Below are 13,057 nucleotides of genomic sequence, written 5' to 3'. Positions count from 1 at the left end.
ATGAGTTGTTATTATTTTTTGCCATCAAGTCACTTATTAACTTATGATGACTCCATCAATTTCATGGAGTTTTCTTAGGAAATTTGTGTTAGAGGCGGTTTTGCTGGTTCCTCTGAAATATAGTCTACAGCACTTGGTTTTCATTGATAGTCTCCCATGTAAGTACTTATGAGGGCTGATGTTTTAAACTACCAAGATCAGATGGGACCTGGTACCTTTGGGTATCATGTTTAGCAGGGAAAACCTATGCATGTCAACTAGGGGAATAAGTCTTGCTAAATCCAGTGGGACTTGCTTTATGCACAAGATTTGATTCTAAGGCTCCATTCTACAAACCTAATTGAAATTGTGTCATTGAGTTCAGTGATGAAAAATCTGTAGAAAGGCACTATGAATCTCCTCAACTTATCTTTATCCCAGGTATATTTCCTTTAATATTTTACAGCTGATGTTTTCATAACATCTTACCTTTTTAAAAAATATGGATTGGAACTAAATATTATCTAATCAGTGCTACTCACTATATATAAGGGCCCCGGGTCTTAATTAGCTTTTGTTTTAACATATTCTTTAAATCTGATTATGTTTTTAAGCATCTAAATTTGGAACTAGATGTTTATTAGTCCAAGCTACCCCAAGAACAAGTTGAAATAATCATTTTCCACTATGTGAAGAAAAAGGCTGCTGCAAAATATATATTTACTGCTTCTACAGAAATCCCAGTACCTCCTCTTCTTCCAAGAAAATTAGCAATAAAAATACCTTTTGTTTTTCTGAAAAAGTGAATATAATTCTTTTTCTGCCACCCACATTTCACGTTCTTTAAAATTGCTTTGAGATGAAACCCTGATGCCTCACATTTTGGCTGAGATATTCTATTATATCATGACTTGCCATGTTTTCTGGCCCAGATCCACAGGTAATGAATCATTTCTTGCATAGCAAATATTCCTACTTCTTTTGGATCAAATGAATTCATTTTGTTATATTTGACTTATAAAAAAAACTATGTTGGTGCTATGGTTTCAAACACACACTTTGCATGCAAAAGATCCGAACTTTCTCTGGCATATCCAGGAGTCAACCTGGGAAGGATTTTTGTATAGTACTCTGGAGAGCTGCAGCTTGTCATGGTAGACAGCACTGAACTAAATGGGCCAGTGGTCTGACTCAAAACAAACCATGCTCATATGAAATCTTTTTTGCTAAATGAGGCAGCTTACAAGCAGAAGTTCTTGGAAAGAGCTGGAGTTCCATGGCATAATATATGTTTTTTATGCAAAAGAGTCCCAGGCTCAATGCCTGGCATCTAGGGACGTCTCCCTAAAAACCTGAGGAAAAAATGCCAGCAAATGTAGATAATAATGATTGTTGTAGTTATGTCTGACTCAGTGTGGAAGGAAGCTTCCTATGAACATATATTATGTCTTCCAAACTGAACTCAGCTTTAATTACAAATGTGATGTGTTCCTTATTAACACCTTCTTATTCAACTGGTGCCACTAAGATAGAATCATAGAATCGTAGAGTTGGATGAGACCTCATGGGCCATCCAGTCCAACCCCCTGCAAGAAGCAGGAAAATGTCATTCAAAGCACCCCCGACAGATGGCCATCCAGCCTCTGCTTAAAAGCCACCAAAGAAGGCGCCTCCACCACACTCCAGGGCAGAGAGTTCCACTGCCGAACAGCTCTCACAGTGATGAAGTTCTTTCTGATGTTCGGGTGGAATCTCCTTTCCTGTAGTTCGAAGCTTTTGTTCCACGTCCTAGTCTCCAGGGCAGCAGAAAACAAGCTTGCTCCCTCTTCCCTATGACTTCCCTTCACGTATTTGTACATGACTATCATGTCTCCTCTCAGCCTTCTCTTCTGCAGGCTAAACATGCCCAGCTCTTTAAGCCGCTCCTCATAGGGCTTGTTCTCCAGACCCTTAATCATTTTAGTCGCCCTCCTCAGGATGCTTTCCAGCTTGTCAACACCTCCCTTCAACTGCGGTGCCCAGAATTGGACACAGTATTCCAGGTGTGGTCTGACCAAGGCAGAATAGAGGGGGAGCATGACTTCCCTGGATCTAGACGCTATTCCCCTATTTATGCAGGCCAAAATCCCATTGGCTTTTTTCGCCGCTGCATCACATTGTTGGCCCATGTTTAACTTGTTGTCCATGAGGACTCCAAGATCTTTTTCACACGTACTGTTGTCGAGCCAGGCGTCCCCCATTCTGTATCTTTGCATTTTATTTTTTCTGCCTAAGTGAAGTATCTTACATTTTTCCCTGTTGAACTTCCTTTTGTTAGTTTTGGCCCATCTCTCTAATCTGTCAAGATCGTTTTGAATTCTGCTCCTGTCTTCTGGAGTGTTAGCTATCCCTCCAAGTTTGGTGTTGTCTGCAAACTTGAGATGACACCAAACTATAGGGCAACTATAGCCGACTGCCTAGTCACCCACTGCACCCTACATAACCCACTGTCTGCCCAAGGAAGAATGGGATCCAGCTATGGTAACAGATCACCAGACCCAGAAGAGGAAGTGATAAAACTGTACCCTTCAGAACCATCATGTATGATCATAGGAAATTTCCTTCTACACTGAGTCAGAACATTAAACCATACCAATTTGCTGTCTGCAGTCAGCTCTGCTGTCTGCTATAAGTTGCTAGCTTTTTCCGGAGGGTCCTCACAATGAAACGTAGTCTCTGAGAACTTTTCTGTGCTACAGTACAGGTAGTTTCAGTTGTCATATCCTAGGATTCCATATGATAGAGCAATGACAAAGTGGCATGAAAGTGCTACAGTTGGGTTCAGTGCATAAGAGACATTTGTCATCTGTTCCATAAAGCCTGGCTCAAAGGATGCTAAGAGCTGGTCCTTCAGGAACCAGCTGATTCTGTAGCAAATATGGATTGCAACATCAGGGTTAAATTGTGGTCTCATGCCATGCATTTGAGAGTTGTCCTGCTTGATTACCGTACCCCTAGACAGCTGGGCAGAGGACTGCATTAACAATGAGCTGGCTCAGTGGGTAGCAGACACAGCAGTGGTTTTCTTCTCTAACCACTGAGAACCAGCACGCTTCTCCATTTCTTCTTTCTACTGTAGTAGAAAATTCCCAGCTCGAGAAAACTGTTTAGCTCAGCAGCATCCCTCTAGAGTGACAAGGTCCCCGACAGAACGAGGGGAAGAGAAGAAATTAGTTACCTTCAGTGCACCACTGCCTAAGGCAGGGCCAGCCCTGATAACAACAGGAACAATTTTCTCTTCTCAGTCGCTTAGTTAACTATGGTCTTGATTTTTCAATGCAGATCAATAAAGTTGTTTTCTTAGATCTAGCTATTGTGATTTATTTGTAAACACAAGTGGTTCATGTTGCCTTGAATGGTGGGACCGTGGGATGTTTCTGTGCCCCCACAGAGCCCTTTTGCTCTGTGAGAAGACAACCTGATTGGTGTTACTGTGTGTTATTGACAGTGCTTCAAAGAAAGCTGGAGAAATGATTTGCGAAGTGTATTAGCCGAACAGGAAAACCTCCAGTAGTCCTGTCACTTCTGATGATCGAAAAATGTATGCATTCTAGCAGTGAGCCATTAATTTACAAATCATTCTTTTTCTGGAATCATAGGAGAGAACTCCTATGCCAGCTAGAAGTATTTTACTTGCTACAGATTTTTTTGGACAGGAGATCAATAAAAGTGAGTAGCCTGAAAATAACAATAAACACCTGCCTCCAAGGAGCGGTGGTGAATTTGTCTTCATGCAGAGGGATTTGGTATCTGTTTCTGCTTATTTCAAAGGTCAGTCAACAAATGTTATAAAAAAAGGAGTATTGTTTTTATGTACTCTAACCTGCAGCTGTAGTTCTCTTAAATATTTGTAGTTCACTGACACATTCTCATGGTTCCCAAAATGCCAAGTGGTTCTCCTGGAGGGAGGTGTCAAGAGTTGCTATAACTCCTGTATGACTCAGTTTGTAGGTGTATTAAGTGCACAACAGTGCATTCGTACCCTCTGTATTTTTATTAAGAGATGTATTATTAACTAGCTGGCATGCTAGACTTGAACCTGGGTTCAAATGACTCTTCACTTTCTATCATCTAGCTCCAATTTTATCACTTTAAAAGACAGTAATATTGGGGAAAACTCAGTTCTTTGTGCATGGATCCTTGCGGCATCATTCATTGACAAGAGCAATTTGTGGGACTTCGTAAATTCATTATTGATTATTACTTGTCTGTTTGCTCTTTGAAGGTAATTATTATTTGAAAAGTGACCTACTGGTAACATGTTAGCAATGCATTGATTTTTAGCTTTTATTTTGTTAGTTTTTTTACCCTTTGAAAATTCCAAAATTGGTCCCAAATCTCTCAATGCCTTAAAAAAAAAACAACTTAATTTTTTAAGAGTATCTGTTGCTGCTGCTGCTGCTACTGTTGTTATTATTTACATACAATTTTTTCCCCACAACTGGAACAAATAAATGATTCCCGCTGTGGTGACAATGTAGCAATGTAACCAGTTGTTGTTGTTGTTGTTGTTGCTCCTGCTGCTGTTGCTTCTGTTGTTGTATGCCTTTTAGTCATTTCTGACCAATGATGACCCTAAGGCAAACCTATTATAGGGTTTTCTTGGCAAGATTTGTTCAGAAAATATTTACCATTGCCTTTTTTTGAAACTGAAAGTGTGATTTCCTCCTGGTCACCATGTCGAGTTTCATAACCGAGCAGAGGATCAAACCCTAGGACCTCATCAGATACAGTCTTCTGTCCATCTCTCAATTTCTCTACACTGCTAAATCAGAGTCCCATGGAGGTGATCACATGGTTGCCTGTGAGACTCTGTTGCATCAGCACATGGAAATGGAGCAAAGACTGTGGCCCCTTCTACATAGCCATATAAAACCCAGATTATCTCCTCTGAACTGGATTATATGACAGTGTAGAAGGGGACTAGGGATTCTGAAATTGAGTGCTATCTGACTCCCAACGACAGAAGACAAATAGAAACACGGAAAAGTGGGGAAAAGATGTGGGATGGTGGCCAACCCTGAATAGAGAAAGGCATGGGACTTCGATGGTTAGGAATGAAACAAAATAGTCCCCCCCCCATGGGATGAGGTCCTAAGTCTCCATAGTCCAATGCCAAACTGCTGAACCCTTTGACTCTCAACCAGTGATTACATATTTAAATGAACTTCATTATATCCTTGTTATCCCACAAGAGTCATATGCTACTACTGATGTTATGACCGGTAAAGCCTTGTTCCCAAGCTCTATGAAAAAAAGGCATCAGCAGGGTTTGGAAAATCCAGATGTAGCTGAGGAATAACTTCTCCTGAGATGAAGCTTCGAAATATTCTTTGCACTTGAAAGACAAAGCTGTAATTTCAGAACCTGCTCTTGCTGTTATATTCTCAGAACACAGCAGTTATCCAGGTCTTTGCAGCTGAGCTTTCTCCAGCTTAGAATTGTCTGCCAACTACATCTTTTGGCGGGGAAAAATAAGCTCAATCATACTCATGTGTGTCTTGGTTTTAGCAAGATTAATGTACTGTAATCTGTTTTATATCGAGCTGCTTGCAAACAAAAGTTTCAGGTTTTTCCAAAATGTAACAAGCAGGTAGGTTTCTTAATGCAATTTGATAGTGTGAAATTACTGTACCTATTTTACACTTCCTCAGTATTTATCAATGCACTCCTTGGCCCAACTGAAAAATGTGTTTGATAACTGTGCAATGCTAAATAGCTTGGGTCCAAAGTTAATAATTTCCATTTAATTCAACGTTGGAGGAAATTTGGTCCTCCAAACAGATAGACATGTTCAAATAGTAGATAGTAGTTATATAGGTGTCTTTAGTGGGGAATCCTGTAGGAAAGCAGTAGTGCTATGGAACATATTTGATACTTTCCAGGTTCAAAAATGGATGAGTACAGATTAGCTGTTTTAGGCTTCTGAGACTTTTTTGTGATACAGTTCTTAAGAGATCTTTTTTCCTATAAGTTTTTATTAAGCATTTTCAGGGGGGAAATTGACACAAAAATAAAAGAAAATAAAAAAAGAGAATGAGGGTAGTGGAGTTCTTGTTAGTAGATTAGATCTAGACAAATGTCTACTATGTCACCAAGGAAGAGGAAGTCTTGTATTTATTATAATCATTACATCTATATTTTCATCTCAATTACAATTATACATACCCATTATATTTCAATGAGTTTTTCACTTATCTCAAGGAAGAGCATACAACTGACATCTGAAAACAGAGTCCTGATATACCTCACAGCGCAAATCCAGCTATTCTGTGTTGAAATTCCAGGTGAAAATTTCTAATTTAACATGGAAAAGATTACTTTGACACTTTAAAAACCTCTTGATGTCTTAGCTCTGAAACTGTTGAGCGCAATTATAGTGCATAAGATTCAGTGATAATCAAAATAATCCCCTTGGCTCTAGGACGCTCAGGTATTTCTTTCCCAGCATTTTTTCTCATTGCTCATGCTAGTCTTCTTGGAAAAGAACAAGCTTAGTACCGTGGAACATGGTAAAAGGGCATTTCACTGGGGAGTAGGAGGGTTAAGCACTGCTTCAAGCATCACTTTTCCCTTTCTGCATTTTAAATATGCATTCAGGAGGAAAGTACTCAGTAGGACACATCTTTTTTAGTAATACAGAAATGGGAAAATAAAATGCATGTCAGCCATGTAGTACATCCTAAGAGCTTTGCATATCTCATAGTAGAAGCATATTATACATGTCAATTTCTTTTTTTGCTTAAAGTGAGATTTCACTTTAGATTGGAGGTATGTCATAGTTCAGATGGAGTTCACCTGTTCCTCCATGGTGCTTCCTATGTTTAGATCTTTTAAAACTGATGTCAGGCACGTCTTTTTTTCTTTTCTTCTGTCTCGCCAAAAGATATACCAGTTATAAGTATTCTTCTTCTCCTATAAAACCAGAACTTGGGAACGGTATTTTGGACCACATCTTCCAGAATTCACTTAACCAGTGATTCCCAACCTTTGTTCCTCTAAATTTTGACTTCCTCCATGTTTTGACTTCAACTCTTAGAAGTCCCGGCCTGCTTGATTGATAATCAGAATATCTGGGAGCTGAAGTCCAAACGTTATGGATGACCAAAGTTAAGAACCACTGTACTACACAGAAGTCCTCCTGTCTCAGTGTTCCAAGAGTTGTAGTCTAAAAAGCAACTTTGCCAAGTTTTGTACCTGACCAGTAGCTAAAGTGCATATGACTATAGTTGGGGAAAAGTTGCTCTTCTCCCTGGTGTTATGACCTTGATTCAAGCTGACTTTCCAAAATGTTTCCTTTTAAGCAAAAAAAAACAAAAACAAAAACAAAAAACAGTCACTTATAGCATATTTACTGTACTTACTTAAATCATATTTTCTTTGGATCCTTTGAACCTTTGCTGGTTACTGACCTAATCTTATTTTCAAAACATAAGTAGGTAGTTACACATACCACTAAAAAGGAGCAAAGCCATTTTCATACTTGGAAATGCCAGAATGTAAGCATTTTAGCACTTTTCTCCACAATCCCATTGGAAAATAAATCTGTACTGCTGGAAGAAACAAGATTTTCTAAGAGTGACGTCCAGTTTCAGAAGCATATATTGGCATGTTATAACCTGTGTTATAAGCATATCGGCAAGAAATACATCAAGACAAAAGATAGTGGTGGCATGGAGTCAAAATAGTTATTGATGCAGGCCTTTATATGCTTGTGTCATATTGTTCTGTATGTTCAACATGATACAGACAACTTGAAGCTGTATCTTGCTAAAAGCTTCCTGTTCTGTTGGTTTCTTAGCGGAGTATTGAACCAAACATGTTGTTCTTGTGTGCCTTCAAGTCATTTCTGATGTATGGTGAACCTATTGCAAACCTATCATGGGTTTTCTTGGCAAGCTTTGATCAGAAGTGTTTGGCCTTTGACTTTATTTGAGACTCAGAGAGTGTGACTTGTCTAGGGTCACCAGGTGGATTTCAATGGCCAAGAAGAAATTCAAACACTGTCTTCTAGAGTTGTATTCCAACTCTCTAACAACTACACCATGCTGACTCTCTTAAACCAAGCATGTAAGGAGAAGTTAATGGATAACGGAGGCGCACAGACTGTATAGTGTTTTGTTTTTTCTGTAAACACTTACAAAATAATACTTAAGTAATGCTTTAGATTGCCTGTGCTGCCAGTAACGATATAATTCTTCACCATTTTTCTTCTTAAAATAAATGAAAAGTTTTAGTAATTTTCTTGCTGTCACAAAAACAAAGGATTAAAAATTGTGCAGCTTTTGAAACCTGTTCATAATTTAGGTCTTACTCTGCAAAAAATGTTAAAATGAGAGCCTGTTGCCCAAAACACAAAAAACCCATTGTCCATGAAGAATGATTGCAAAGATTCTCATCAGTCCAAGATTCACCTCCCAATACTCTTTTCCTAGTATTTTTGAATATTTCTTCCACTCCTAATAGTTACCTGGTATCGTCTGTCTATTGTTGCCTATAGAGCCAGCTACATGTATTGTACTTTCCTAACCTGCTAGTTCATGAATATAATTTCTGGTAAAGAAATATGACTAACAAATAGACTTTTTAAAAAGCTAGACAGGTACATATAAAGTCTTTTTGCAGCCTTATTGACATGTTTGAAATGTGCACTTCGTTCTTACACTTCTTAAACAATATAAACAATTGCATGCATTCACAGACATCCTTCAATGTGAGGATTCTGCAGCAAAAATTGTATCCATCCCACAGGCAGTTTAGAAAGTGCGAACTGAGGCAGGTTGATCAGATGTTGGACTGGAATAAAATTCTGCACCCAACCTCTGAAAAAAAAGTTTTTCTATATAGTCAACTAGGTGTTATCCATGGTTGTGGTGTGTCTGTGCTAATCCACCTGATCGTGCCAAGCAACTGACACAAGACAGTCTCTTGTGAGTCCTAGATATTCTGTTTCAGTTCTATTGCCATCTAAGAAATGCACAGTCTACAATCATCTTTCTTTTTATAGAACTGTCCTTTTATACTTTTGGAGCCCAGCCATTTCCCATACAATAGTATTTTTCAAAGGCAAGCCCATGATCAGCCAACTGTAGCCAAAAAAAATCTTTCCCCACATGTATATCCACAGTGCCTTCTGTTGCAAGAGAAATGGAATTGCTTCACAGCAAATTGCCAGACAACCACCAAGATTAACGTGGCAACATGACTTTAAGTTTCCAAATCTCTTTATCTCAGCTCTGCAGTTCCAGTAGGTGATAGGAGCATTCAATGTGTGAGGAAGCCTGCAGAGTCACTGGGGAGCACAGAATGCCTTGAGTCCATGAGCAGCCCTGGAGACGCAGTGAGTTCCCAGGAGCTGACAGTGAATAAGGTAAAGTGGGGTGTTCTCTTTAGATCTTGGCAGTCCAAGGAATTCATCTGGCAGCATTCTGCTCATGTTTATGCTCTATTCATTTTAACACACAGGTTGTGCCATTTTAACAAGGCAACCTTCCTAAGGTTAGAATCCAACACTGCATCAGTAGTAGAAGCAGATAATTATGCTTATCTAGTTAATGGGCTAGTGAATAACATTCAGGTTTTAATCTAGCTTTTAAAAATACTCTCCAAGAGACTACTTGTCAGGAGTTCTTGCATGTCAGGGACTAGACTGCATGGCCCTTGTGGTCTCTCCCAACTCTGTGATTCTAATCCATGTTCCGAAATCGGTTTGGCACCTTGGATAGCTCTTCCAAAGGTTGCTAAAACCTGGGGTGAACACAATGCCTCATTGATCTGGGATCCACTAGCTGCCATTGAATTCATATTTCCCAATACCTCCTACACTTGTCCATCTAAAATACTTCTCTTTCTGCCAGCCTGTTAGAGTAGATGTTGAAGATGTGTTCCTGCAAATAATCAGAAAGTAACCCTGCATTTGATAACACCGACAGAAACAGGGAAAACTGCTTGGATTAGGCTCTTGTCTATATGTGTCATCAAAAACTACTTTTCACATCACAAATCATTCTCTTTCTAAGGCTAGCCCAACATTAATCAAAGAGAGGCAAACAGCTCAGGAAGCAGGGCTGGGGAGCCATGAATAGGCAGTGATTTCTTATTTTCTTTGATATTATTGCTTATTAGTGTCAGTAGATGCACTGTTTTTCTGCCCTGTATCCTAAAATACTGTATCTGGCTATGGCTAATATGCCTCTTCCCTTGGGTGGGTGAGAGGTACATTTGCATTTCTGCTCCAGAGAGCTAAGTATCTCAGGCCAGCCCTACCCTATTTTCTTGCTGATGTGCTTGTTCTACACATGTGACTATAGGTGCAGTCCAGATCTGATCAGAGCAAAATCAGTCTAGGTTGTTGAAACTGTTACTATACTGATTGTGTTCTTTTTTCCCCCCCTCTGTCCTATCATGCTACAGTGCTATAGTGTTATTATTCCGCTTTAAATACCATGATAACATCCTGTGGTATTCCGGGCTTTACAATTTAGTGAGGACCAAGAGCTCTCTTGCTGAGAATTCTAAAGGACTATTCCTAAACTGCAAATTCCAGGATTCTATGGCATGTTGGCATGGCACTTCAAATGGAATAATGGCACTATAACAGTGTGATGTAATAAAGCCCTCAATCCTCAAAATAGCTTCAGTGCCTTGGATAGCTCTGTTAAAATTCAGTCAGAAACCCAGATGCACTGCTCCATTAACATGGGAACCAGTAGACTACAATGGGTTTTGGTCTAATGTTCCCACAATACAACAACTAACGTGATACTGGCCATGCTGGCTGGACGATTCTGGGCTGTAGTATTTTAAAAAATTACATTTCAAAGTTCTGATCAAGATTGATGTCTCTATTATTGTATGTGTGATCCCATCCTGTGGACCACACAATGCTAATGGAAAAGGGTGAAAAAACATAGGATTTTTTATTTTGCCTTTATGATTCAGAAAAAATGAAACATCTGCTGCAAGAATATACTGATAATTTTTATAATAACAATGCAGATGCTATTATTTTGTCCATGATATCTGTTTGTAGGACATTTCAAACTAGTTGATTTGACTTTCTTTTTGACAGTATCATTCACTGTGTCAATTTCTGCAATTGCTTTCAGCAAGTATTCCATGAAGCAGAAATAACATGACAAGTTTTCCATTTGTTCAGATCAGAAGAAGCATGGGTGACCGAGCCATCATGTACCTCCTATAGATTAAATACCTGAACTTGGAGGTCTTCAAATATCCACCATACAATCCTAGAATTTGAAATGCTGTAGTAATACACACATACAGGCACTGAGAGCTACAGGAATCCCATTTTAAAAAATAGAAGGAACCTAAACTAACTTGCATATTTCAAAGATGTCCCTTTAAAAAAAAATCTCACAGATATTGGGCATCATTAAAAAATAACAATGACTGTGTATAATTTTTATAATTTACATCAACAAATCAGTTTTAAAACCTAGGTCACCTGATCCACAAGTCAATATGAATACTGTACCTTAACTCTTATCCAAAGAAAAGAAAAGAAAAAAAATACCATCCCCTTCTCTGAGCAATGTGGTGAAACATGAAAAATTAATCCACCCCAGAAGAGCTCAAAAGAGGCACCAACACACACCAACCTATGCCATAGCACTATTTCTGGACTTTTTGAATGTGAGGAAATGACAATGGTGGCCAGAGATGGCTCACCCTTAAGGCAGAATTAGTACTGCAGCTCTCTGCCCTGTGGCCTTCCATGAGTCACATCAAAATCTATAATTTTGGCCCTAAACCTGCCTTTGACTTATACGTGAGGTAGGCTTATACATGGCTATATACACTAATTTGTTACTTATTATTTATTTATTATGATTTAATAATAATAATAATAATAATAATAATAATAATAATAATAATAATAATAATCTTTATTTATATACCACCCTATCTCCCAGAAGGGACTCAGGGCAGTTTACAACAAAGATACAGACATACAATACGCAACAATATAAAAACACATTAAAGGTAAAGGTTTCCCCTGACATTAAGTCCAGTCATGTCTGACTCTGGGGGTTGGTGCTCATCTCCATTTCTAAGTCGAAGAGCTGGCGTTGTCCGTAGACACCTCCAAGATCATGTGGCCGGCATGACTGCAAGGAGCGCTGTTACCTTCCCGCCGGAGCGGTACCTATTGATCTACTCACATTGGCATGTTTTCAAACTGCTAGGTTGGCAGGAGCTGGAGCTAACAGCGGCTGCTCACGCCGTTCCTGGGGTTTGAACATGGGACCTTTCAGTCTCCAGCTCATTGCTTTAATGCACTTCGCCACCGGGGCGAACAAATTATTACACAAAAATAAAATTTACATTAAAATAACAATCAGTAAAATCACAATTGAGATTTCATGGGAATGTTGCATACTTTGGATGGTTACTTCACATTAATATGCACTTTAACTTGCAAGTGTAGTGGCACTGTCTGCTGCTCAACCTTTGGCAACATATTCTTCTGCACATTTCTTAATGGCAATCATTTTACTAATTGAGAAGGGTACTTGGCTTATATATTTATATCCTATATGAAGAGGCCAATGCTTATTACTTTTTCAACATCGTCTACTAGTGGAGGTATTTTTCTCCATGCCCTAACTAACCACTTCATCTTCTTCTTCAATCACACAGTCTTTTCTGACCCTTCTTGACCTCATGGACCAGTCCACTTCATCACATTCATTAAATAATACTGAGCCGCCCACTTAAGAAATGGCAACCTACTGTGTTCATCACATGATGTAGGCTTCAGGTGTGGGTAGAAAGATATCTTCGGGTTAAAAAAGTGTTGCAAAGGATTATCTTTTCAGATGCTTTCTAAGCTGGTTGGCAAGTGAATTTTTGGAAATTATCTGGATAGAGATAGGCAAAATGGTCAATTATGTCATGGGATGGCATTTGTCGTTCTCAGATTTAAAATGATACTGTTAGGCAGTTTTTGAAAGGAGCCAAAGAGCAGAAATACTCCTTGGAGAAAAAGCTCCATCCTCCCTCACTCTCTCCCTCC

General features: G+C 39.0%; 1 protein-coding gene across 11 annotated transcripts in view; it reads left to right on the top strand.

The window, feature by feature from the left end:
* lingo2 (leucine rich repeat and Ig domain containing 2) overlaps window positions 1–13,057 on the top strand; it is an 867,433-nt gene that overhangs the window by 635,007 nt on the left and 219,369 nt on the right. For 8 of the 11 annotated variants that reach the window (XM_062974162.1, XM_062974163.1, XM_062974164.1 and 5 more), the window contains one exon: window positions 1–13,057. This exon is cut by the window's left edge and continues 54,592 nt beyond it; it is cut by the window's right edge and continues 18,600 nt beyond it. The exons of the other annotated variants lie outside the window; for them this stretch is intronic. The gene's annotated coding sequence lies outside the window, so the exon portion shown is untranslated. 11 annotated transcript variants of the gene reach the window in all.

The sequence above is a fragment of the Anolis carolinensis genome, chromosome 2 (assembly GCF_035594765.1).
Source record: "Anolis carolinensis isolate JA03-04 chromosome 2, rAnoCar3.1.pri, whole genome shotgun sequence".
Lineage (NCBI taxonomy): Eukaryota > Metazoa > Chordata > Lepidosauria > Squamata > Dactyloidae > Anolis > Anolis carolinensis.
The sequence above is the reverse complement of the archived record's forward strand: the minus strand, read 5'-3'. Positions and strand labels throughout refer to the sequence as shown.